Source organism: Dendropsophus ebraccatus, chromosome 15 (assembly GCF_027789765.1).
Source record: "Dendropsophus ebraccatus isolate aDenEbr1 chromosome 15, aDenEbr1.pat, whole genome shotgun sequence".
NCBI lineage: Eukaryota > Metazoa > Chordata > Amphibia > Anura > Hylidae > Dendropsophus > Dendropsophus ebraccatus.
Genome location: NC_091468.1, coordinates 57,400,398 through 57,425,434, shown reverse-complemented (window position 1 = coordinate 57,425,434; position 25,037 = coordinate 57,400,398). Strand labels below are relative to the sequence as shown.

General features: G+C 44.5%; 1 long non-coding RNA gene across 1 annotated transcript in view; it reads right to left on the bottom strand.

Annotated features, from left to right (window-relative positions):
- Positions 1–213: 213 nt before the first annotated feature.
- Positions 214–25,037, bottom strand: part of LOC138774412 (uncharacterized) — a 72,401-nt gene continuing 47,577 nt past the window's right edge. Inside the window, exon 3 of the long non-coding RNA XR_011360308.1 lies at positions 214–451. This is a non-coding gene — a long non-coding RNA (uncharacterized lncRNA). The remainder of the gene's footprint in view (positions 452–25,037) is intronic.

Here is a 25,037-nt window from a genome sequence, read left to right as displayed (position 1 = left end):
TACCTGTGACAGGTGTGAGACATAATACAGACCATGGCAACGATAAAGAAGTAGCCATCTAGGTCAAGTGGCACAATTTCATTTCTTAAAGGGCTTGTCCACTTTGGATAACTTCTTGCATCACAGCAGGGCAGATAATGTTTCACTAGTTCATGGACCAGCTATGGAATAGAACATTTTAGTATAAAACACTCAAGACTTATAATTGTTGCTATTAAGACTTTATCAGGATACGTGCATTAAAGAACAGTGCATATATGATCTTTAGTTACAGGGAACATTAGCGTATAGGTCAGTCGGTGAGCGTCCTGCCTTCTTGGTCTGTTAGTGAAAGACTTGAGAGAAGGATTTAGTGGTCCACAAGGAACGGTAACCAAAGTGAGATCATTCTTTATATCTACATCCATTGAGGAGGGATCAGGAATGGGCAGCCAAAGACGTCAGATATTCCCTGTGTGGATAATATAACAAACTTTACATAAGAAGTCAACAGTTGATATCTATGCCAGCTCATATCCATGAAATAACACTTAAGGTCCATGCCCGGGGCCTTGCGCTCATACTCACACCCCAGTCTCCTGGGTAAATACATAGCAGTCAGGTGAAGAAGCCAAACCTTGAGCAATCACAGAATATCATGTTATACAATGATGATAAAGAAGCAGAGAGATCAACATACCACCACAAAGCAGCCAGAACGCCTCCGCTGGTGACCTGTGGCACTGCTACACCGTCACAAACTACACTCTGCTTCATCATGTTTACCTTCATTTGTCTCAGACATTGTTGTATGCACATTAAGACATGTTTCCTGGCAGAACAGACATCTCCGCAAAACAAACCGATGGCGGAGGTAAACGTTCAGTAACACGCCACGGCCGGGAGGAAAGGTAAATATGCACATACCTGCCGGCAGTCCGCAGTGAAAATAAAGAGCTGATCTGAGTGCGATAAGGCCTGCAGTTCCCTGCTCAGCATCTGACCTGCTGCACCCACCTCCATCAGACCCAGATCCATTCCCACCATTAGGATACCGTTGAGGTGTTGATGGCTCACCCACCATTAGGATACTAGTGGGGTGTTGATGGCTCACCCAACCATTAGGATACTAGTGGGGTGTTGATGGCTTACCCACCATTAGGATACCAGTGGGTTGTTGATCACTCAACCACCATTATGATACCATTGAGGTGTTGATGGCTCACCCACCATTAGGATAACAGTGGGGTGTTGATGACTCACCATCCATTAGGTTACTAGTGGGGTGTTGATGACTCACCCTCCATTAAGATACTAGTGTGGTGTTTATGACTCACCCTCCATTGGGATACCAGTGGGTTGTTGATGGATCACCCACCATTAGGATACCGGTGGGGTGTTTATGCCTCACCCACCATTAGGATACCAGTGGGTTGTTGATGGCTCACCCACCATTAGGATACCGGTGGGTTGTTGATGGCTCACCCTGGTGAAGGTGGCAGCAACATATAGATCCTGTGTATTTTGTATAGGATGGAGATTATATAAAAACATATAAATCCTGTGTATCCTGTATAGACCAAAGAATTTACAGATCCCATGTATCCTGTATAAGCTTGACGTGTTTATCCCGGCCGGAGATTATATAAAAACATATAGATCCTGTGCATTCTATGTAGGTCGGAGATATAAGAACAAACAGAGCCCATGTATCTCATATAGGCAGGGCCGTATTTACCACTAGGCACCCGTGGTCCGGTGCCTAGGGCAGCACCTTGCAGGGGGGCAGCAGCAGGGAGCAGGGGGAAAGAAACAACTTGTTTGTTTTTATTTTTTTAGTCTCCCACCTCCCATTCAGACTTAAATTTGTTGTCTTTTGGAGGGAGGGGGGAGGTGTGATGGAATTGTTCAGGTCTGGAGCTATTACCTACCAATCTACCAATCCTGTGCTGAGAATTTATTCACACAATATGCACACTGCTCTAAGCATTGATTCAATTTATGTTTTAAGCAGTTAAAAACCAGCAAAAATGCGATTCAGACAGTGTTTCTACATGTAGAGAAATGCATGTGGCCGAAAACACTGTCCCCTACTCTCCCCAAGATGGGGCGTCTTCAGGTTTAGTGCCTAGGGCAGCAGCAGCTGTTAATACGGCCCTGCATATAGGCTGGAGATGATATAAAAACATATAGAGGGAGATTTATCAAAAGGGTGTAAAGTAGAACTGTCTCAGATGCCCCTAGCAACCAATCAGATTCCAGATTTCATTCTTTACAGATTCCTTGGAAAATAAAAGGTGGCATCTAATTGGTTGCTAGGGGCAACTAAGCCAATTCTACTTTACACCAGTATCCTGTATAGGCCGGAGATTATATAAGAACATATACATTCCGTATATCTTACATAGGAAACACTTAGATTCCCTTTATTAATAGATAGAATGATCTAACTTGCCTGTGAAATATAGCCGCTAAGGGTTCCCTCACAAACTATTTTTGTCTGATGTTTTTAAGGCCCCCAAAAATGCTGTGTTTTTTTATGCATTTGTGTTTTTTTCTGTATCTTTTTTTTTTTTTTTTTATTTCCCCTCAACCATCACATGACCCAGCTGCTGGACCACAAAATGTGATAAAAACCCCATAAAAAAATTTCTTACAGGCAGCAATGTTGTTTTTGAGTGAACCGGAACAACCCCGTTTAAGTCTATGGGAGAAAAAACGCCACACTCATCTCCTCTCCCATATCTAAGCTATCTCCTGTCATTGTCTTCTCTTTGTTTCTTGTCCATCTCTCTCACTCATCCTCATCTCAACAAGAAAAGTTGAGGGCCCAGAGCTTTGGAAAGTGTACAATGGATCCTTTACACTGATACATTGTTACAGACCCTCAGCTGTGTGAACAGGATGATAAAGGCAGACAGTGCTGCAGGTACCTTACACAGGATGGTCTACACTGACACACTGTAACAGACCTTCAGCAGTGTTGCTGCAGTTACCTCACTCAGGATCGTCTACACTGATACACTGTTATACATTTTCATCAAGTATTTAAGCTTTCAGCAGAGTCATCTGTATAAACCCAGAGCTGACAGGTAATAAGGCCGCATATTTCACCATAAAGGCTCCATTCACACTGACCTGAGAGCTCTTGATCTGAGTAATCACTTCCTATGAGTGCCCAGTGTCAGGCAGCAGCTGGGAAAGTATAAAGGGATTAGTGCACAGTTAGGAGGCACTTTTATGTTTGGCTAAACCTTTATCCAAGATAATCTTTAGCATTAATATAATGAATATGTGAAGAATGAGATCGTCATAAAACAGGACGTAGAAGAGGAAGAAAAAAAGAGAAGAAACAGAGGAGGAGTAAAAGAAGAAAAGAAGAAGAAACAAGGAGGAAAAGAAGAAACAGGAGAAGAAAAGAAGAAGAAACAGAGAAGGAAAAAAGAAGAAACAGGGGAGAAGGAAAAAAAGAGAAGAAACTGAAGAGGTGAAAAAGGAAGAAAAAGAAGAAACAGAAGAGGAAAAACAGAAAAAGACACTAATTTACATAATACTAGAGCATGGGTCTCCAAACTGCCCTCCAGCTGTTGCAAAACCACAACTCCCATCATGCCTAGACAGTTAAAGCTTTGGATTTAGCTGTCCAGGCATGATGGGAATTGTAGTTTTGCAACAGCTGGAGGGCTGCAGTTTGGAGACCCATGTACTAGAGTATGGGAGCCTATAGGTAGGAAAAAGGGAAGGAAGTTAAAAGAAAAGTGTGGAGCCTAAGATGTTTGTCTGGCAGGTTCTTAAGAGATGAATTGTAGCTGGAAGAAATCATCATGGAGCCCTGGGCCGGAAGTAAATGTGACGCCTCAGATCAAAAAAAGATGTCACGTTTGAGTCACTCAATGATCTTTTTTGTATTTTGTAGAACATTATTTGGTTGTGCTGCCCTGATGTGGAAAAGGTTGGGAAACACTCCTGCCTTAAAGGAAAGCTGTCACCCTCGTGCCCCCTGTACGTACCTGATCCCGCCGGGTCCCGCTTCTTGATTCGGTCGGGTGACGGAGATATCAGTGCCCGAAGCGCGCTCCTGAGATGAGTCCAACTCTCATAGAGAATGACAGAGCGTCGGACTCACCAGTCATTCTCTATGAGAGTTGGACTCATCTCAGGAGCGCGCGCGGCGGGCTTCGGGCGCTGATATCTCCGTCACACGGATCACACGAATCAAGAAGCGGGACCCGGCGGGATCTGGTACGTATAGGGGGCTCTAGCGGGGGGGGGGGGGGGGGGGGGGGGGTCGGGAGCCTGTCACCCAGGCACGGGGGGGGGGGGGATGACAGGTCCTCTTTAACTCCGTCCCCAACAGAACTGAGTTCAGTATATTGGTCGTGCCCATTTCAATCCATCACGTGGCCCAAAATTAATTGTTCACCCCTATGATAGTTAATAAATAATGTTAATAATAATTCCATAGCATTTTACAATTTTGGGGGTACATACATAGACAAAAAACAGACATACACATGTAGCTATCAAGCCATAGATGAGAAGTGAGACCCTGCTCACAAGAGCTTACACACTATGAGGAAGGGGTTGGAGACAAAAGACGGAGGGGCAGAAGTTCTTCATTGTTACTATGGTCCGACCATCTTTATAAATAAGGCAGTGCAGGTGACGTTTGGTGAAACAGCCACCAACCAATGCCATATGAACAGGGCTAAGTGCCTAAGTGCTTGGCGTGTGTGTATGGGGGGAACAATTAAGTTAGGGACCCCGATAAGCCTGCTTGAAAAGATGAGTTTTGAGGGCACGTTTGAAGCTTTGGGTATTGGAGGTGAGTCTGACATTCTTAGTTAAAATCGATCCCCTACAACATGATATCATCATAAGTGGCTATGACATTATCATTGAATAATGAAACCTGAATTAAGTGAATCAATGTTACCCCCTCTAGTGGTGCGTGCAGTAGAACCTTAGAGTACTATTACATGGAATGAAAATTGGCCAAATCAGCCCTATCTGGCACATTATCGTTCCGTTTAATAAAGACAACGATCAGCTGATGATTGTTGTCATCGGCTGATCGTTGATATAGGTTCTGACCTATAATTGTCAAGCGCCAACCGTGCACCGCTACCTGTAATAGCGGTGCGCGGCCGGCACTGACAATTAACAAAGAAGAATACATTACCTATCCAGGCTGCAGGGCTCCTCTTGCTCTGTGCTTCTCCCAGGGTCCCACGCTCTCCAGCTTCAGAGTGGCCTGTCTCAGCTGACAGGTCGCTCAGCCAATCACTGGCCGGGACCGCCGCGGGACTCTCAGCTGAGACAGGCCGCTCTGAGGCTGAAGCGCGCGGACTCAGGGAGAAGCACAGAGCAAGAGGAGCCTTGCAGCCTGGACAGGTAATGTATAAAGTTTAAACAAGGGTTGCAAGGACATTGGTAACGGTAATTGGTCCCTGCAGCCCTTAAACGATTATCGGGCCGTGTAATAGGCCCACTAAACGAGCGCTGATCTAGTAGATCTGTGCTCGTTTACATTTATTATCGGGCCATCATCGGCCCGTGTAATAGTACCCTAAGGCTATAAGAGCTGTGTATATATATTGTTAGCAATGTCCGTGCAGCCCCCGCCCTAGTATAAAAAAAATAAACCTTACACATACCTCTCTGTGTTCCCCAGTGCAGGTGAGGTTGGGTAAACCAGGGAGAAGGACACCAGGGAGGGAGAAGAGGTATGCATAAGGTTTATTTATTTTTGGTACACAGTCATCACATGATGATTTTTAGGCTGGAATAAACGACAACGATCAGGCAAAAGGAAATAAATAAGAAAACGAAAATGACTGAAAAAGTGGAGTAGAGTGGAGTCTTTATACTATTGACTTACTAGAGCTGCACAGAAAGGATAGCTCCAGATCTAAGTAGGTATAATCAAGTGACTCAGGAGTGTGGATCCTTGATTAATCTGTGGATCAGTTCACATTGTGGCAGAACTGAATTGCTTAAAGAGACTGTGTCAGTAGGTTTCTGCTGTCCTATCTAAGGGTAACATAAACCAGTGACCAATGACAGAGAAGCTGTACAGAATGACGTATCACTTACATTGTTCTGTGCAGCTGATCCAGAGATATGGTCAATAAGTAGTCTTCTCCATTATGTGCATGAGCTCAGTAGTCCTCAATATTCATGAGACGCAGAAATCTCCGCCCAAAAGCTGCTGATTTGCTGTTATCTATCCATGCTGTGAATAGGCAGTCAACTGTCAATCAGCAGCTGGAGGGCAGGGGGAAGAGTGTGGCAAGACTCCTATTCTCTTGCATATTAGGGGAACGGCTGAACAGAATGATGTCAGTAATGTAACGATTTGTTCAGCATTTCTGTCACTAGTTTATGCTGCCCTCAATTAAAGCACCATAAACATAGTGACAGATTCCCTTTGAGTGAGCATAACAGCATTGATAGAATTGATAGTCATATATCCAATGCCTTTTTATATCAAGATGAGGCAGTTCTGTGGAGGGCAGAGTCATGATAAGTAGTGGCACCTGGGTTGTTGCTGATCCATCCCTAGTCACAATCCAGCGCTACATTGGGTGAGGAAATTATATGACTTCTATCAACTTCTTGTTTGTCCTCCATAATTATTAAATAAACTGGAATTGACCAAAGAAAATATTTCCCTGCATAAACCCCATCTGTCTCCTTCTCCCTGTTATAATGGACGGGTACATAGACGACGTTTATCAGATCTTCACATGGGAACAGTGGGAACAAAAACAAACTTCATGTTACTAAATGTAATAGATGAGAAGGCTTTGTGTAAACTGTGTCCCCCATTAATTCGCTGGCAGCGGGCACAGGCCGGGGGTCCGTCCCTATAGAACAAGCCCAGGATCTCTGCTCCCTCCCATTAACTAATAATGAACGACCACAAAGCGAGAACATCTGGGATTCCTGCTCTGTTCAGCAGAATTTATGTCATGTTTTAATTATTGGAAAATAAATTTCTTGTAGAAACATTCCCACTGGGGGTTTTAAGTGAACAGATGTATTACAGGCTATTACAGGCCATACCTCAACCATAGGAGCAGAGCAATGTGCCCCGAGTTATACAGCGCTGAAGAGTAAACAGTACTGGGGGAGGGGGCTCAACTTATATGAAATGGACTGAATTGCTAAGAGGCTAGTTGTGTTCTGGGGGGGGGTTGACCCCCTCAAATCATAAAATAATTTACTGTAAAGCTTAGTTGTACTACCGCTTCTCACCACTAATAGTGATAACATCTGCCATAGAAACAAATGAAACAGTGCCCCCAAGGCTAATCTGCCCCATTTGTCTGAATACACAAAAACACAGAAAAATGCAACAGACCCACCATAGACATGAAAATAATTAAAAGCAGCCCCCCCCCCCAACTGCCCAAAAAATTCCCACAAAAATAATGAGTCTCTTGGTTACTATTTGCAAACAGCGTAAACTGCCTCACCACGATAAGGTGGACTCATATCGAGGCAGACCCTACACTGTATGGCCTCTCCATGGCGTATAATACGCCTATGCTCTGGGCATGCAAGATCCGTCTAATACCTGCAAAAATAATTGCATCACCTGGGTGAGACAGGTGAAGTGCACGACCAAATAGAGGCAGCCACTCCCCCAACTGGAACACAGAAAAAAAAAAAAGGAAAAAATTGGTCAGCTCTCCTAGAACACTGTTCACACTAGGCAGGAGCACGTTGCCATGGCTGAAATTGCAAACACACAAAAACACAGAAAAATGCAACAGCTCACCGCAACAGCAAGATACAGACCCACCATAGACATGAAAATAATTAAAAGCAGCCCCCCCCCAACTGCCCAAAAAATTCCCACAAAAATAATGAGTCTCTTGGTTACTATTTGCAGCGTAAACAGCGTAAACTGCCTCACCACGATAAGGTGATGCAATTATTTTTGCAGGTATTAGACGGATCTTGCATGCCCAGAGCATAGGCGTATTATACGCCATGGAGAGGCCATAGTGTACATACAGTGTAGGGTCTGCCTCAATATGAGTCCACCTGGTGAGGCAGTTTACGCTGTTTGCAAATAGTAACCAAGAGACTCATTATTTTTGTGGGAATTTTTTGGGCAGTTGGGGGGGCTGCTTTCAATTATTTTCATGTCTATGGTGGGTCTGTATCTTGCTGTTGCGGTGAGCTGTTGCATTTTTCTGTGTTTTTGTGTGTTTGCAATTTCAGCCATGGCAACGTGCTCCTGCCTAGTGTGAACAGTGTTCTAGGAGAGCTGACCAATTTTTTCCTTTTTTTTTTCTGTGTTCCATTTGTCTGAATACCTATTCAATAGTCTTCACGGGGACTGTACAAATAATGTGATGAAGATCACCGGTAATAATGTTGCATCTCTGGAAGGTTTTTTAGAGGAATTTATAAGGAGCACTGTGGGGGAGGGGGTCAAGAATCTACTATATGAGCAGTTCTTAACTGAATGCTACATTTATGTATAGATCTATTGGGGATTCTTGGATACTACACTATAGGGAGATCTATATTGAGGGGTGTGGGGGGTCTTGAATCCACTGTATAAGCATCTGTAGGGGAATCTGTTAGAGATCTGTGTTTTGGTATAGGACATTTGTGGAGATATCTATAGGGGATCTGTGACCGTATCTACAGTATAGGGAATATGTACAAAAATCCATGAGGAATCAACAGTGGACTGTGGGGGTATCTATAGGTGGTTTGTAAAGGAATCTATAAGGGATCTGTGGAGGTAATTATAGGGGAATCTATAAATGAGCTGTGAATGTATGTATACATGGAGGTATCTATTATGGATGAAGTATATATATAGAGGATGTGTAGAGGAATCTAGAAGGGATCTGTAGGGTATGTATACAGGATGTGAAGAAGAATTTATAAGGGATCTGTAGGGTATGTATACGGGATGCTTAGAAGAATATATAAGGGATCTGCGTACGTATCTGTAGACAATTTGTAGAAGAAACTAAGATGTTTAGGTATTTGTAGGGAATCTATTGCAGATGCTATAAGAGTTCTGTGGAAATATATATTGGAGATCTATAGGGGAATTTCCAAGGGGCACCTAGGGGTGGATCTATGGGGATCTGTGGTGGTATCTAAAGGGGATCTGTGGGTAGATCTATAAGGAATCTGTAGAAGAATCTATAGTGGGATCTATTGGTGATCTTTACAGGAATCTCTATGGCATGGTATAGGGGCACCTGTATGAGGATTTATAGAGAAATATCTATAGGGGGCACTAGTAGGAGATCTATATGGGATCTGTAAAGGAATCTCTTGGACTCAAAGCACCTTTAGGAAGATCTATAGATTGATATCTAGGGCTCTTTATAGGGGGATCTATATGGGAATCTCCAGGGCCCTCAATACTTTGTACTTTATACAGCTTTGGGCACCTGTATATAAGAAAGACATGGCTGAACTAGAGCACGTGTAGAGGTGGACGACCAAAGTCATTAAAGAAATGGGTGGTCTACAGTAACAAGACAGATTATCGAGCTTGGGGTTACTTAGTTTTGAAAAAGATGTCTTAGGGGCGATCTGATCACAATGTACAAATATATGAATCTTTTTACACCTCGGTCTATAACCATGACAAGGGGGCATCTTCTACGTCTAGAGGAAAGAAGGTTTCACCACCAGCACATACGGGGATTGGCACATGCCTCATGGGGGGTTTGCCTTCCTCTGGATTAACACAGTAGCCTTGTATATTGAACTTGATTGACTCTTTTTTCAACTTTATTAACTACATAACTACAGGAGACACCTGTGGGGGATCTGTAGAAGAATCTCCAGGGCTCTCTACAGAAACACCTGTGGGGGGATCTATAGGGGAAACTCTTGGGCCCTCTAAAGGAGGATTCATAGTGGAATCTCCAGGACTCTCTATAGGAACATCTGTGGGGGGATCTATAGGGGAATCACTAGGGATCTCTATAGGGAAGCTGTAGAAGAATCTCTATAGGAAGCACCTGTGGGGGGATCTGTAAAGGAATCTCTAGGGCACCTGTGTTGATCTGTAGAGGAAATTGTTGGACTCTCTATAGAGGACTTTCTATAGGGGCAGTTCTTGGTGTCCTAAGTGGAGAAGACAGCTGACACTATTAGGACCCGGTGCTCAGTGTGGATATAACGCTGCTCTGTTATGTAAGATGTGACACAATGTTCAGGGAGATCTATAATTAAGGATGAGAGTTGTAGTAATTAGCGCTGATGTTCTCCGCTCTGCACCCAGATAACCTGTAATTACCCTTTATAAGGGGCATAAATCTGAGGAGTGATAAGGTGCGGCTGGGGGAGGGGCCCATCAGACAACATCTCCTACTCTGCAGCCACGGCTAGTGTCGTCTCCTCTCGCTTTGTGTACACAGCTCCTGTGCAAACCTATATGCCCCCATACTTACAGACGTGTTGCCATCATGTGTTTCATCTGTCCCCAGTAAGGGAACAAGAGCGATTTCCAGATCTGTAACCTAAGAAATAGAAATTTATCTAAAACCACTGCCCATCTGATGATTGGACAGGATAAGATCAGGATCAGATGAAAGGCAAAAGATTGGTTCCGAACTAATCTATCCCTTCAATATGTGATATACAGGGAGGATAACTGATCCCTCTCCATATTATTGCATTCCAGTGTGGACGGGAAGAAGTTAATCTGCCTAGAAGGGAATCACAGTGCTGCCTTCCATGGCCTAAGACTGGGAATGTCCTTGTGCTGCGTCCTGCTATCTCATGCTGGTCACATGACTGCTGCCGATGACATCATTACGTGACCCTTCTGCTGACCCACATGTAACAAGGAAAATTTTACAATGAAAATATTTCTGTGCGCTATCTAATCGATGGTGCAGTTGCAGGATCCGGTCACAGCCATAGGTTAATCTGCGTCCTAGTAACCCTTACCTGACTCCAGGGTATCCATCTCCAGGGTACGAGGATGCTGGGGACAATGTCACATAGAGAAAAGATGGAAATCTGAAAAATTCTACTGCTTATTGATTCTTCTTGGCCGTTACCAGAGTAGAACACTTTCCCGCTCCCCAGCTACATACTTGGTAGCAAACCCGGAGATGGGGGAGGGAGAAGCTCTCGTACTCCAGATACTGGCTGATGGAGCCCTCTACGGCCCAGTCACTTCTGGGAGTTCATCACAATCTCTCTGGTTTTCTTTCTCTACCGTTTTGAGGACTGACTAAAGGTTCTCAGTCAGATTTGTGGGTTTTCTGTCCGAGAACCCAAAATGTCAATGTTTTGACCCCCGCGCCACTTAGTTATTGCTATCGCCTTGTGACATGGCATCCATCATGCTGGAGAACACCACATGGTTCCAGGATGATTGGGAGAGGTTGGAAGACGTGTACATGCTGTTATGTATTCTTGGCCGTGTTCTGTAGGCCCCCTCCCTTGATGAGAAGCCCCCCACACATGACTTGTCTTAGAAGGCCTTACTGTAGGAAGGCACAGGACACATGGAGGTGCTTACCTTCTCTTCTCTGGACAAACATTCCTGCAGATATCTTGTACGGTCTGCAGGGGGCGCCATCAGAGAAAATAATGTACTGCAGTCAGATCCTTGTACGTCCTGCGTCTGTCCTGGATGCACCTTTCCCAAGCCCCTACCATACTTCACCCCTGCCTGCCGCCATACTCGTGCAGAACAAATCCTGTAGCTAAATCCTCTTTAGGAGAAGTCCTAGAACTAGATGGAATTTCTTGGGTGCTCTGAAGCCTTCATTGCAACTAAACCTCTCCCTGAAGTGCTTGATGGCTGATTAAGAAGCAAACAAGCAGCAGTTTCCTTGACTGTAAAGCACCAGGGTCCCCCAATAAAGTTAGTCAATGCCAGGTTGCCTCCAAAGTTTGTTAGAATATCTTCAATAGCTGTATGTATAGCACTGCCCCCCCCCCCAAAAAAAAAATGAACATCGATGACAGTCGGTAAATGGATGCTGCCACTTCTGGTGTCTTTATCTAATGGATACATTGCCACACACCCTCAGCTGTGAGACTTATTAGATCCCTACAGACATTCAGAGATGCTGCCAGTCCCTATGTCCTCCGTCTGCATGTCATAGCTATGTGACATCATTGCTGTGACATCACCACAGCCAGCTGCCACAGTCATGCAAGCTGGTGCGGAGTTTAGAAGATATAAGGCCACAGTAACACAACATAAGTTGCAGCGGCCGATTACAGTACAGCCTATGGAATCACGGCTATAATGTATACACACTGTATACACTACGACATGGCTTCCATTCAGCCGTACGGAAAACTGACATGTCAATTTTGTGCGGACACTATTCAGTAAACAGCGGCCGCACAAAATCGACTGTGCACACAATGTAAAGTGCGGTTCCCAGATGTACTTTACATTGTCTGGTATGGCTAATTGTAGTGTGGGTACACCCGAATGTGCCCGTATTCCAATTAAGATGAAATGATGTTCACCCGGCCATAACTGCAGTATCGGACGGTTGAACATCTCAGACAGCGGCCGTTCTGTCATATGGCCGTGTCACACAATGGCCGCTGTTTGTGCCATTTGTGAACATAGCCTAATAAATGGAATATTGCCCCTCTTATCCGTACTGTATAACATCTGAGTTATTATAGTGACGGTGATTCACACTGATCGTATCTAAGGTTACAGACAAATGTGGGGGACATAAAAGAGGAGATTGGGCGTACGAAGCCATGGGGGCCAGGACCATGTGAGAGGGCCCCTCAGAATCAGGGAGTCTGGCTCTGCTGTGTGGCCCTCTGGTAAAGTGCTGGCTTTGCTGTGCAGCTCTGCGAGGGTTACGCACTGGCTCTGCTGTGTGACTCTGCTGTGCGACTCTGCTGTGTGGAGGTGTCGTGCCTGCCGCTTACAGCCCCTATCAGCCACGGACGCCGCTCCCTCTCGTACTTGTCTTTGCACGTGAATTACATGTCAGTTCTAACATGTCCAGAAGCGAGCGATGTGTCAGGAGATAAGTGCCGCCACCACTGCCATCACTGCTGATTCATTCTGAGGCTGTGTCTGAGACCCGAAAAAACACAGATCAGCTGACTCAGTGTGATGAAAACCCTTCAAGGGGCATCAATAAAACCAGCCCATATTATACTGATGATGGACCCTGGGGCCTTCTGCTGGGAACGAGCCTCATCCCCCACCCCGAGGTGTTGCCTAAAGCCACTGCATCCAGATGTGAAAAGTAAACTTACTAATGTAATTAATGCTACATATTTACTTCTATAGCACTGACATATTCCACAGCGCTGTACACAGATTGTCACCAGTCACATCTATAATCTTAAGGCCCCCATACCCTTTATGCTGATGGCCGAACCCACCACTGACCCTGTCAGTATACAGTGTATGGGGGTCTCCTGAGACTGACAAATGATGTGTAATGGAAAATCACTGCCCGACCCCTTTGTTCTTTAAGGGATGAGGCACCATGCTACTAACCACTTAGCCACCATATTGCTAACCCCTTAGCCACCATATTACTAACCATTTAGTCACAATGCTGCTAACTACTGAGCCTCTGTGCTCCTAACCACTGAGTCGCTATGCTGCTAATCACTGAAACACAATGCTGCTTTTATAATAATGCCACATTGCACATATTGCATACCTGGTGGGGGGGGGGGTCTCTGCAACCCTACATGACGAGGCTCAGCAATGTGACACAAGTGTTTGTACTGTAGATTCATCTAGTCAATTGTGGTGAGCGCCCGGATGATGTTGTAGCAGTAGGACGGCCGGTCACTTGCTAGATGGAAGTGTGAAGCCACTTCCTGTGGTGGATGGCCGAGATACAGCCGGACCTTAGGGTTTGGTCATGTGATGCCAGTGCCTGGAGGGCACACAGGTGTGATGGCACGCCTGATTTTTGAGTATAAGGCCGGTTCAGGTCCTTTAGATAGAAGACTTGCAGAGTAGATAGGGGGCTACCAGAGGGGACCTGTTCAGGCAGTGCAGAACTTTGTCAGGGTGAGCTTTAGACTTGAATCTTGATAGAACAATATCTCCATTCACTGTTTAGAGAATACCACGTATAGTCGGAGCAGAAGCCGAAGTGCCATTTCTAGGTACACTGGCCTCGGGCCCTTGAGAATTTCCAAGGCGATTGAACATTTAGCGGAGTACTTTGTCTTTAGTTTCAACTTAACCAACATGTTGGGGACAGTTCTGGTCTGCTGAAGAACTTCCTGAGAAAATACTTGTAGAACATTCAGTCACCCCAGGTGTGGACAAGTTTTGGATCCCCCTTAACGTTAGTTGACCCTCTTTAGGGTATAATTCTGTTGAAGATACCAACATGTTGGGGACAGTTCTGGTCTGCTGAAGAACTTCCTGAGAAAATACTTGTAGAACATTCAGTCACCCCAGGTGTGGACAAGTTTTGGATCCCCCTTAACGTTAGTTGACCCTCTTTAGGGTATAATTCTGTTGAAGACACCTGTGAAGGAATTGTCTTTTGCAGGAGCAGGCATCTGGCCACAAGGGTGAGGCCTTGAGGCAACTCTCTCTTGTGCAGGAGACTTGGCAAAAACACATTTGTAGGATAGATAACAAGACCCAGAACTAAGCACTACTCTGTATAAGAGCTAAACCTGGTGGTCCTCACATTATTTGTTCCTATTGGGTCGTATTGCTTCAGTTAAAATGTGCTTCCAAAAACTTCTCTACCATTTTGAGACCTTACCGGTGCGTATACCTGTAAGAGAGCTTAAGGCTATCCAGAGTGCCATTTTCAAATTCATATGGCATTCGGGAAGGCCCCGCATTCCAAAGACTTTCATGATAAGCAGTAAAACCCAGGGGGGATTGGCAGTTCCTAATATACAGTATTACTATTGGGCAGCCCACTTGAGATAGATTGTGGCTTGGTCTAAGTATCATGCCTACAAAAAATTGGTGGAAATAGAGCAGATATGGTTTCCCCTATTTCACCCTAATTCTTTTGTTTGGCATAAGTCTCCTCCCTGCTACTCCCATCTTTCTCTCCTGGGTCCAATGCGTTTTATGCTTTCAGTTTGGTCGGCCTGTGCCTTCAGATTTGAGCAGTTTTCTTCTGCCTCCCCTCTTAACTCCTTGAGGTTAGATTCCGCTATGGTTAAGACGTGGTCCTCTAGGTGATTGTTTCAGTTTGTGGATATTGTGGACCCCTTATCCCGTACACTACTCTCCTTTGAGAAGCTGGTGGAGAGGAATGAAATAGCTATTAGAGAACGTTTCTCTAACGTTTGTGATGGACCGACTAGGGTAACTAACGATTACTAAACCGATGGCTTTTGAGCAATTGGTTCGCATGGGAACATCTACTAAGGGGCTTATATTGGCCATATATAATATTCTCAACTCTTCTGTGGGGGACACCCCGATTAGACATAAGTATATGGATCGATAGGAATCGGTGTTGGGTAGACGACTTCCCCCAGAATGCTGGAGTATTATCTGGGATAAGGCTGCCACATCATCGATCTGTACAACTTACAAGGAAGCGAATTACAAGGTAATGATTATGTGGTACCATACCCCACCCCTGAACTTCTCCACAAACTGTATAACTCTATTTCTCCACTTTGCTGGCGCTACCTGAGGGAGGTGGGATCACTGTATCATATTTTCTGGGAATTTCTCCTTATTAAGGGATTGTGGTCTGAAGTATGTGAACTAGCTACTAGGCTTTTAAACAAAAATATCCCCCCTAGACCCAGTACTTTGCCTTCTTAATCTACCTCCTAAAACGATGGGGGCAAAAGCCTCCAAATTGCGTTTACACGGAACGATTATCTTTCGAATTTTCGCAATAACGATTGCATTTGAGCTATGATCCTTCCATGTGAACACAGCAAACGATCAAGCGACAAGCGAGAAATCTTTCATTTTGATCTTTCAACATGTTCTCAAATCGTCGATCGTCGTTCACTAAAAATTCGCAGATCGCTTCGTGTAAACAGTCTTTCAAAGATTCACCCTATGTGAAAGATGGGCTTAAGCGATCTTAAAAACAATCGCAATAACGATTTTTCTTACGAATATTCTAACATTTTTTCTAACGATTTATTCGTGTAAACGCTGATCGTTATATAAACCACATTGTTGCTTCAAAATCGTTAAACGATTGATTGGGCAAATTATCGATTCGTGTAAACGCAGCATTATACTAACTGCTGATTGCCAGGGCCTGGAAGCAAATTGTTCCCCCTCTCTTAAGGCCCTATTCCACGGAACGATTATCGTCCGTATTTGTCCGTGGAATAGAGTGCTACGATCAGCCGACATCGTTCATCTCGGCTGATCGTTGCAGTCGCTTGTTTTTCAACATACGCTGCTGTATCCTATGGGCTGCCCAGACGATCAGCGATCACCCGGGCAGCCCCCCCGCACCTCCCCGCCACCCCTCCCGCACTCACCCACTCGCTGCTGCCGCGTTGAATAGCGGCGGCAGTGAGCGGGGAACGAGGAGCAAACGAGCGCTGAGAGCGCTCGTTTGCTCTTCTAAACGACCCGTGAAATAGGGCCATTAATTGTGTGATTGGTAGAATCAAAGAAATGCAGTCTCTTGAGCGTATGAAGGCCTCCTTTATCAACTCAATGGAAGCTTTTGAATTGATTTGGTCTCCTTGGGATGACCATGTCTCTCCCACTGCCACCTAAATTGGTAGAGAATTTATCCTCTTTCTTTCCCTTACCCCTCTTCCCTTTATGTCTCCCCTAAACATTGTAGTCCATGTCTTATTTCTCAATTATGTTATACCGAGGGCTATACACAGTGTTTACTGGTATTATGGATGAAAACTGTTTTGGTCTGTTATCTTAGAACCCTTGGTTCTCAAGGACTTGTATTTGTATTGGACTTTGATCTTCCTGACTTCTGTTAGCACTTGGAATATGGCTATTGTTTTTAGTGTTTAAAAATGTGAAACATTTTTCAATAAATATACAATTATAAAAAAAAGAGCTAAACCTGGGCTAGTTCCCCATTGGTGGAGAAACTGTTCCTATACGCTGCAGATGTACTCTAAATGGTCCTGGACACAGAGGGCTAACTATGGAAGAAGGCGGATTACGTGCCCCTCAGTCTATACTAGACTGGACAGGATTTCTTCTCTTTGATTTAAAAACAGACAGAAAATAAAAGCACAAGGGGGCACCTTGTGGTGTAGTATCAGCTAACAAAGTGCAAACAACAGCAGAGAAAGTGTTAACCGCACTAACCTGGTGGAGTTGTGCTGATATGCAGGCAGAACTCTAAAGTGAACTTGAATAATTGATCCACTGCCAGACTGGGGAAAGGGTGCTGACACACAGGACATGCAAACAGGAACAAAATGGATCCCATAAGTCTTTTGCGCAGAATCAGAAGAAAGTGCAGGTGCATATAGTGGTTTATAGAAATTCTTTATCAATACGTGTTTTAATGCCGTTACGGCATTTTCCTAAGCCATACTCCTTTTTAAAACACACTATCAAGGAAGGGACGCTGCTACCCACACCTCCGTACTGAATACCACAATCAAGGACCATTCAATCCATTTTGTACCCGTGTGTAGTATTTTGGGCCAATTTGGACCCTTAAACAGTATTTAAGCTACCTCTATGCCCTTCCTTATTAGAAAAGGCCCCATCTATGTCCTCATATAATAAAAAAGCCCCATCACTGTCTCAATATAGAAGATAGGCCCTTCTGTGTCCCCATGTAGTAGTTTAGGCCCCTCTGTGCCTCCATATAGTAATTAGGCCCCTCTGCCTCCATATATTAATTAGACCCCTATGTCTCTCATATAAAGATTAAAACTTTCTAGGCCTCTGTGCCCCCATATAGTAGGCTCCTCTGTGTCTCTATATATTATAGGTGCTCTTTGTGCCCGAACCTCATATAATTAGGTCTCCCTAGGTCCCCATATAGTAGTAAGTTCCCTCTGTTTCCATATAGTAGTTAGGTCCCCCTGTGCCCAAGTATAGACCCCATGTGTGCATCTATATAGTAGTTAGGCCTCCCTGTGCATGCGCCAAAGTAGGAAGTATCCCCCATTTAGCTAACCCCTGTAGGTAGTCTCCCTGTTAGGGTGCGTGCACACTACGGAATTGCCGCGTATAACCCGCGGCATATTCAGTTGCTCGTCCCCGCACGCGGCGGCGCGCATTTTCGCCCGTGCCATAGACACTATTCTGTGCACGGACGGATTCCGCGTTCCGTCAAAAGAATTGACATGTCAATTCTTTCGGCGGAATGCATAATCCGCCTGTGCATAGAATAGTGTCTATGGCACGGGCGGAAATGCGCGCCGCTGCATGCAGGGACGAGTGACGGAATACGCCGCGGGTTATACGCGGCAATTCCGTAGTGTGCACGCACCCTAAGGTAGGAATTCCTCTTCAAGTAACACTGCCAGTAAGTAGTATTCCTTGTGTAGTCTACCTCCTGTAGGTAATCCCCTGGTAGTTATCACCCCCATTGGCATCCCCATGGTAGTAAGCCCCAAGTAGATAGTATCCCCCAATTCAGATAGCCCCCTATATGCAATCTCCCTGGTAGTTAACCCCCCCCAGTATGTAGTAGGCACCCCACTGTAATGCCCCTTACAGCAGATATAATCCCCATATAAGCATCCCCATTGTTGTTAGCCCCCTCCCTCCATGTAGGCACCCGCCTGTTAAATAACCCCTCTCCCCCCATGTAGGAATCTTTCCTGATAGTTAGCACCCTCCCCATGTAGTCATCCACCTCTTAGATGGCCACCCAAGTAGGCATCTTTCTTGGTAGTTAGCCCCACCCCCACCTCCATGTAGGCAGAGGACCCCACTAGTGATACCAGACAGAGAAACCAACTGATAATACCAGACAGAGGACCCCACTAATCATACCTGAGGACCCAACTAATAATACCAGACACAACAGGACCCCACTAATAACACCAGAGGACCCCACAAATAATACCAGACAGAAGGGCCCACTAATAATACCGTCAAAGAACCACACTAATAATACTGGTAAGAGGGCCCCACTACTGACTTTAGACAGGGAACCCAACTAATATCATCAAAGGACCCTTCTAATGATACCAAAGGATCCACTAATATTACTAGTCATACTGTAGTTGTCCACTATCAGTGCCCACCCCGGTGCCCTGACTTGCCCGACTCTCTACACTCCTCTCCTTGCTCCCTATTTCCAGCATCTGTATGTTATATTGTGATTTTACTGCAGCCAAGTCTATGAGGAGCCATCACTCTCCGATCTCTGGGAGCGAGTCCTGGCACATCCCAGTGTTTGTAGGTACAAACCTTTTATCTCTGCCCAATCACTGATTATGTATCTCCAGGATCCTATATAAACATCGAGTATACAATATATACAACCATCAGAATGTGAGGGCTGGGATACTACTATAAACAGAAAGTATACAATATATAAAACCATCAGAATGTGAGGGCTGGGGTACTACTATTCAGTATATATAAGTATAAAATATATACAGTCATCAGGAATGTAAGGGGCGGGATACTACTATAAACAGTGAGTATACAGTATAAACAATCTTCAGGGATGTGAGGGCCTAGCTACTACCATAAACAGTGAGTATACAGTAACAAAAAATATCATCAGAAATTATAGGGCCAGAATACTACTATAAACAGTGCAGATGCTGGGTCGCCAGATAGGTTTGGGTCATCCTGGTCATCTTTACTGCACATCCCCCACACACTCACTGAGATACCTAGATTGCTCCTTTCTACCCTCCCTGCTTCAGATGGGGCATCTCCTAACCTGCGACATTGTCAGTATGAACTAAACCACCTGTGAAAACTAAAAAACTGCAGCACATGGACTAAGAGGAGGAGCCATACCAAGGGGGAGGGGCCTGAACTGTCACATGATGAAGCAAGGTCAGATCATATTGATAATTGTTAGGTGGTCATTATGACAAATCGTCATGTGACGCATAAAAAAGGCCCTCCTTCCATTATTAGCATTGCTATAGTGGGAGGAGTTTCCATGTGGTGATTGGCAGATTGCATAAGATCAGTGTGGATGTAGAGATCAGACAGTGAGAGGTAACACCTGTGCACACCTCCGCTATCTCTTACACACATATTGCTATCGCCTTTTATCTCTTTGTTCTCTTACTCAGGGAATCCTCTTCTTTATCCTCTAGATGAATCACAGCAGCTACGATGATGGGCGGGGGATGGCTCGGGTAGCGTGACTGGCAGGGACGGTGCAGAACCCCCATCTGCTACTATCACCCATACACTGATAAGAAACCCAGCATTTATCTGAGCGATCTCCTTCTGAACGACACGGCATTGTGTGATGGAGGCAAGAGGAGACAAGAGTCGGGTGACGCCAACTGGAGACACAGAACATTACAGGAACCCGTGACCAAGAGACACAACATACAGTAACTGAGTGCAGAAACCATTTGCCATATCACAATAAAATGGAAAAACCATCCGCCATATCACGATATGATGAAGAAACCATTTACCATATTACACCAAGATGGAGAAACCATTTACCATATTATGTCAAGATGGAGAAACAATCCGCCATATCACGCTAAGATGAAGAAACCATCCACCACATCACAATAAGATGGAAAAACTATATGTAACAATAAGACAGAGAAACTATCTGCCATATCAAAATAAGATGGAGAAATCATCCTCCAGTATCACATTAAGATGGAGAAACCATATACCATATCACAATAAGACGGACAGACGATCCACCATATCCCAATAAGATGGAGAAACCATATACCATATCACAATAAGACAGACAGACGATCCACCATATCCCAATAAGATGGAGAAACCATCCGCTATCTTATAAAAAAGGTGAAGAATCCATCTGCTATATCACAATAAGATGGGGAAACCATCCATCATATCATGAAAAGATGGAGAAACCATTTGCCATATCACAATAAAGGCCCTATTACAATGAAAACGGTTATCGGCCATATTTGGCTGATATCGGGTGTTATGGTCAATAATCGTCTGGTGTAATAGAAGACAACGATCAGTCGACATGAACGATGTCGGCTGAACGTTGCTGTTGTTTGTCTTTCAACATGTTGGGCCGTGGAATATCTGCTGCTATCTGCTATGGGCTACCCGGACGATCTAGCAATCACCCGGGCAGCCCCTCCGCAGCTCTCTGCAGCCCCCCGTCTCTCACTCGCTCACAGGGAGCGGGGAACAAGGAGCAAACGAGAGCCGATAGCGATTGTTTGCTCCTCAATATAGCCCCGTGTAATAGGGGCTTAAGATAGGGAAAACAACTGCCATACCACAGTACATCTGAGAAACCATCCACCATATAACAATAAGATGGAGAAACCATATGCCAGTATCAAATAATGTTGGAGAAACTATCCACTATATCATAAAAAGATGGAGACACCATGCACCATATTACTATAAGATGGACAAACCATTTGCCATATCACAATAAGATGGAGAAACCATCTGTCATATGACAATAAGATGGAGAAACCATCTGCCATATCACAATAAGATGGAGGAAACATATCCACCAGTATCACTTTAAGATGGAGAAACCATACACTATATCACTTTAGGATGGACAGACCATCCACCATATCCCAATAAGATGGATAAACCATCCACAATCTCATGAAAAGGTGAAGAATCCAAACTTTACTCATGCATACAGCTGCACAGCCCCCCCCCCTAACCTCAAGTCATGGATAAAGCTGCAAAGCCCTCTGCCCCCCAGTCATGGATATAGCTGCACAGGCTCCCAGGGCCCTCCACCCATGGCTATGCTGTGATGTAGCTGCATAGGCTCCCAGGGCTCTGGATGTGCTGTGATGTAGACTCCGGGAAGTCACTATGAGAAAAAGTTGGCATCATGCTTACCAATTTAACTTTCCGGGTTTACATCAAGATCACTGCAGATTTGCATGAAGGACCATCTCCTATTGATTTTATTGATTACTAATTGCAGTATATGTTATATAATAGAAGATATTTACTGACTGTTGCAATTGCTGCGGTGCGTTTTATATCTATAGAAGGATCAATAAATACGTAAGATATGAGCAGAGAACATGTCAGATAGGAGTATTTCTCCCGCAGCTCTGAAGATAAATTTGCTGTTCACAGTTTTACATGAAGAACCATCTCCCATTGATTCCATTGGTCAGTAATTGTAGGATATGTTATATAATGAGGCACAGAGCGTTATATACATATAGAAGGATCAATAAATACTTGAGATATGAGCAGAAAACATGTCAGATAGGAGTATTTCTCCTGCAGCTTTGAAGATAAAGCCGCTCTTTGCGGCTTTCCATGTGTTGGTCAGACGTGTGATTTAATGTTCAGAACAAGGTCACGGTGAACTCAGCTGCAGCTACTATCAGATACTTCCAGATAAAGCAATTGAGAAACATGACATTAACCCCGCACTGGCCAGGCCATCGACATGTGTGACACAGATGTAGTAACCACGTCATAGGTGTGGACAGTGCGCTACAACTGTATAGTATGCACTGGGGGATGACAGACTCAGGCACCTGATATCATGACAAGGAAACCCCGCAGCACCGCATCCTCCTTTGCTTTCCATAACTACTACAATACTGCCCCTATATACAGGAATATCACTACTGTAATACTGCTCCTATATACAAGAATATAACTACTATAATACTGCTCCTATGTACAAGAATATAACTACTATAATACTGCTCCTATATACAAGAATATAACTACTGTAATACTGCTCCTATATACAAGAATATAACTACTATAATACTGCTCCCTATATACAAGAATATAACTACTATAATACTGCTCCTATATACAAGAATATAACTACTATAATTCTGCTCCTATATACAAGAATATAACTACTATAATACTGCCCCTATATACAAGAATATAACTACTATAATACTGCTCCTATATACAAGAATATAACTACTATAATACTGCTCCTATATACAAGAATATAACTACTATAATACTGCCCCTATATACAAGAATATAACTACTATAATACTGCTCCTATATACAAGAATATAACTACTATAATACTGCTCCTATATACAGGAATATAACTACTATAATACTGCTCCCTATATACAAGAATATAATTACTATAATACTGCTCCTATATACAAGAATATAATTACTATAATACTGCTCCTATATACAAGAATATAACTACTATAATACTGCCCCTATATACAAGAATATAACTACTATAATACTGCTCCTATATACAGGAATATAACTACTATAATACTGCTCCCTATATACAAGAATATAGCTACTATAATACACGAACTGGAGAGAGTGGAACGGCTGCACATCCCATCTATGGCTGATACTAATGCCGCTAGGCCTATATTAAAAATCAACACCAGAGTGTCTGTATATGAATTGATCAAGCCATATTGCCCCGTGTACCACCGCACTTGTGTCGTTTGGGGGCAGCCTTCCCCGCCGGTGGTGCTGGCTGGGTTTTGGTGGGGCTTTTTGGGTCTGGTCCAGTGACATTGGGGTTGCAGGGCCGTTCCATGGCCTCCCTTCCCTGCATGTGCACGCTTTGCGGGGTTGGCGGTCGCTGACCGACACGGTGTGGAGTTAGCGTAGGGACCCGTGTGGACCAGAGGACCTGCGCGGTGGTACACGGGGCAATATGGCTTGATCAATTCATATACAGACACTCTGGTGTTGATTTTTAATATAGGCCTAGCGGCATTAGTATCAGCCATAGATGGGATGTGCAGCCGTTCCATTCTCTCCAGTTCGTATAGCTACTATAATACTGCTCCTATATACAAGAATATAACTATAATATTGCTCCCTATATACAATTCTCAACAAAAATAGGGAACACAAACAACACAAAACAAATTTGAGTAAGTAAAACTTCTGTGAAATCAAACTGTCCACTTAGGAAGCAATACTGATTGACAATCAATTTTACCTGCTGTTGTGCAAATGGAATGGACAATAGGTGGAAATTATTGGCACTTATGGTGCGTTTACACAGGCAGATTTATCTGACAGATTTTTGAAGCCAAAGCCAGAAACAGACCCTAAACTGGGAACGAGTCATAAAGGAAAGACTGAGATTTCTTCTCTTTTCAAATCCATTCCTGGTTTTGGCTTCCAAAATCTGTCAGATAAATCTGCCTGTGTAAACGCACCATTAGCAAGACAAACTCAATAAAGGAGTGGTTGTGCAGGTGGGGACCACAGACCACCTCTTGGTACCTATGCTTTCTGGCTGATGTTTTGGTCACTTTTGAATGTTGGTGGTGCTTTCACACTCATGGTAGCTTGAGATGGACTCTACAACCCACGCAAATGGCTCAGGTATTGCAGCTCATCCAGGATGGCACATCAATGCGGACTGTGGCAAAAAGGTCTGCTGTGTCTGTCAGCGTAGTGCCCAGAGGCTTGAGGCGCTACCAGGAGACAGGCCAGTACACCAGGAGACGTGGAGGAGGCCGTAGGAGGGCAACAACCCAGCAGCAGGTCCACTACCTCCGCCTTTGTACAAAGAGAAACAGGAAGAACACTGTCAGAGCCCTGCAAAATGACCTCCAGCAGGCCACAAATGTCCATGTGTCTGCACAAACGGTTAGAACCCCACTTTATGAGGCTATTATGAGGGCCCGATGTCCACAGATGGGGGTTGTGCTCACAGCCCAACACCGTGCAGGGCGCTTGCCAGAGAATACCAGGATTGGTAAATTCGCCACCGGTGCCCTGTGCTCTTCACAGATGAAAGCAGGTTCATACTGAGCACATGTGACAGACGTGACAAAGTGTGCATACGCCCTGGAGAGCGATCTGCTGCCTGCAACATCCTTCTGCATGACCAGTTAGGCAGTGGGTCAGTAATGGTGGGGGGTGGCATTTCTTTGGCAGCCGCACCAGAGGTAGCCTGACTGCCATTAGGTACCGAGATGAGGTCCTCAGAACCCTTGTGAGACCATATGCTGGGGTGGTTGGCCCTGGG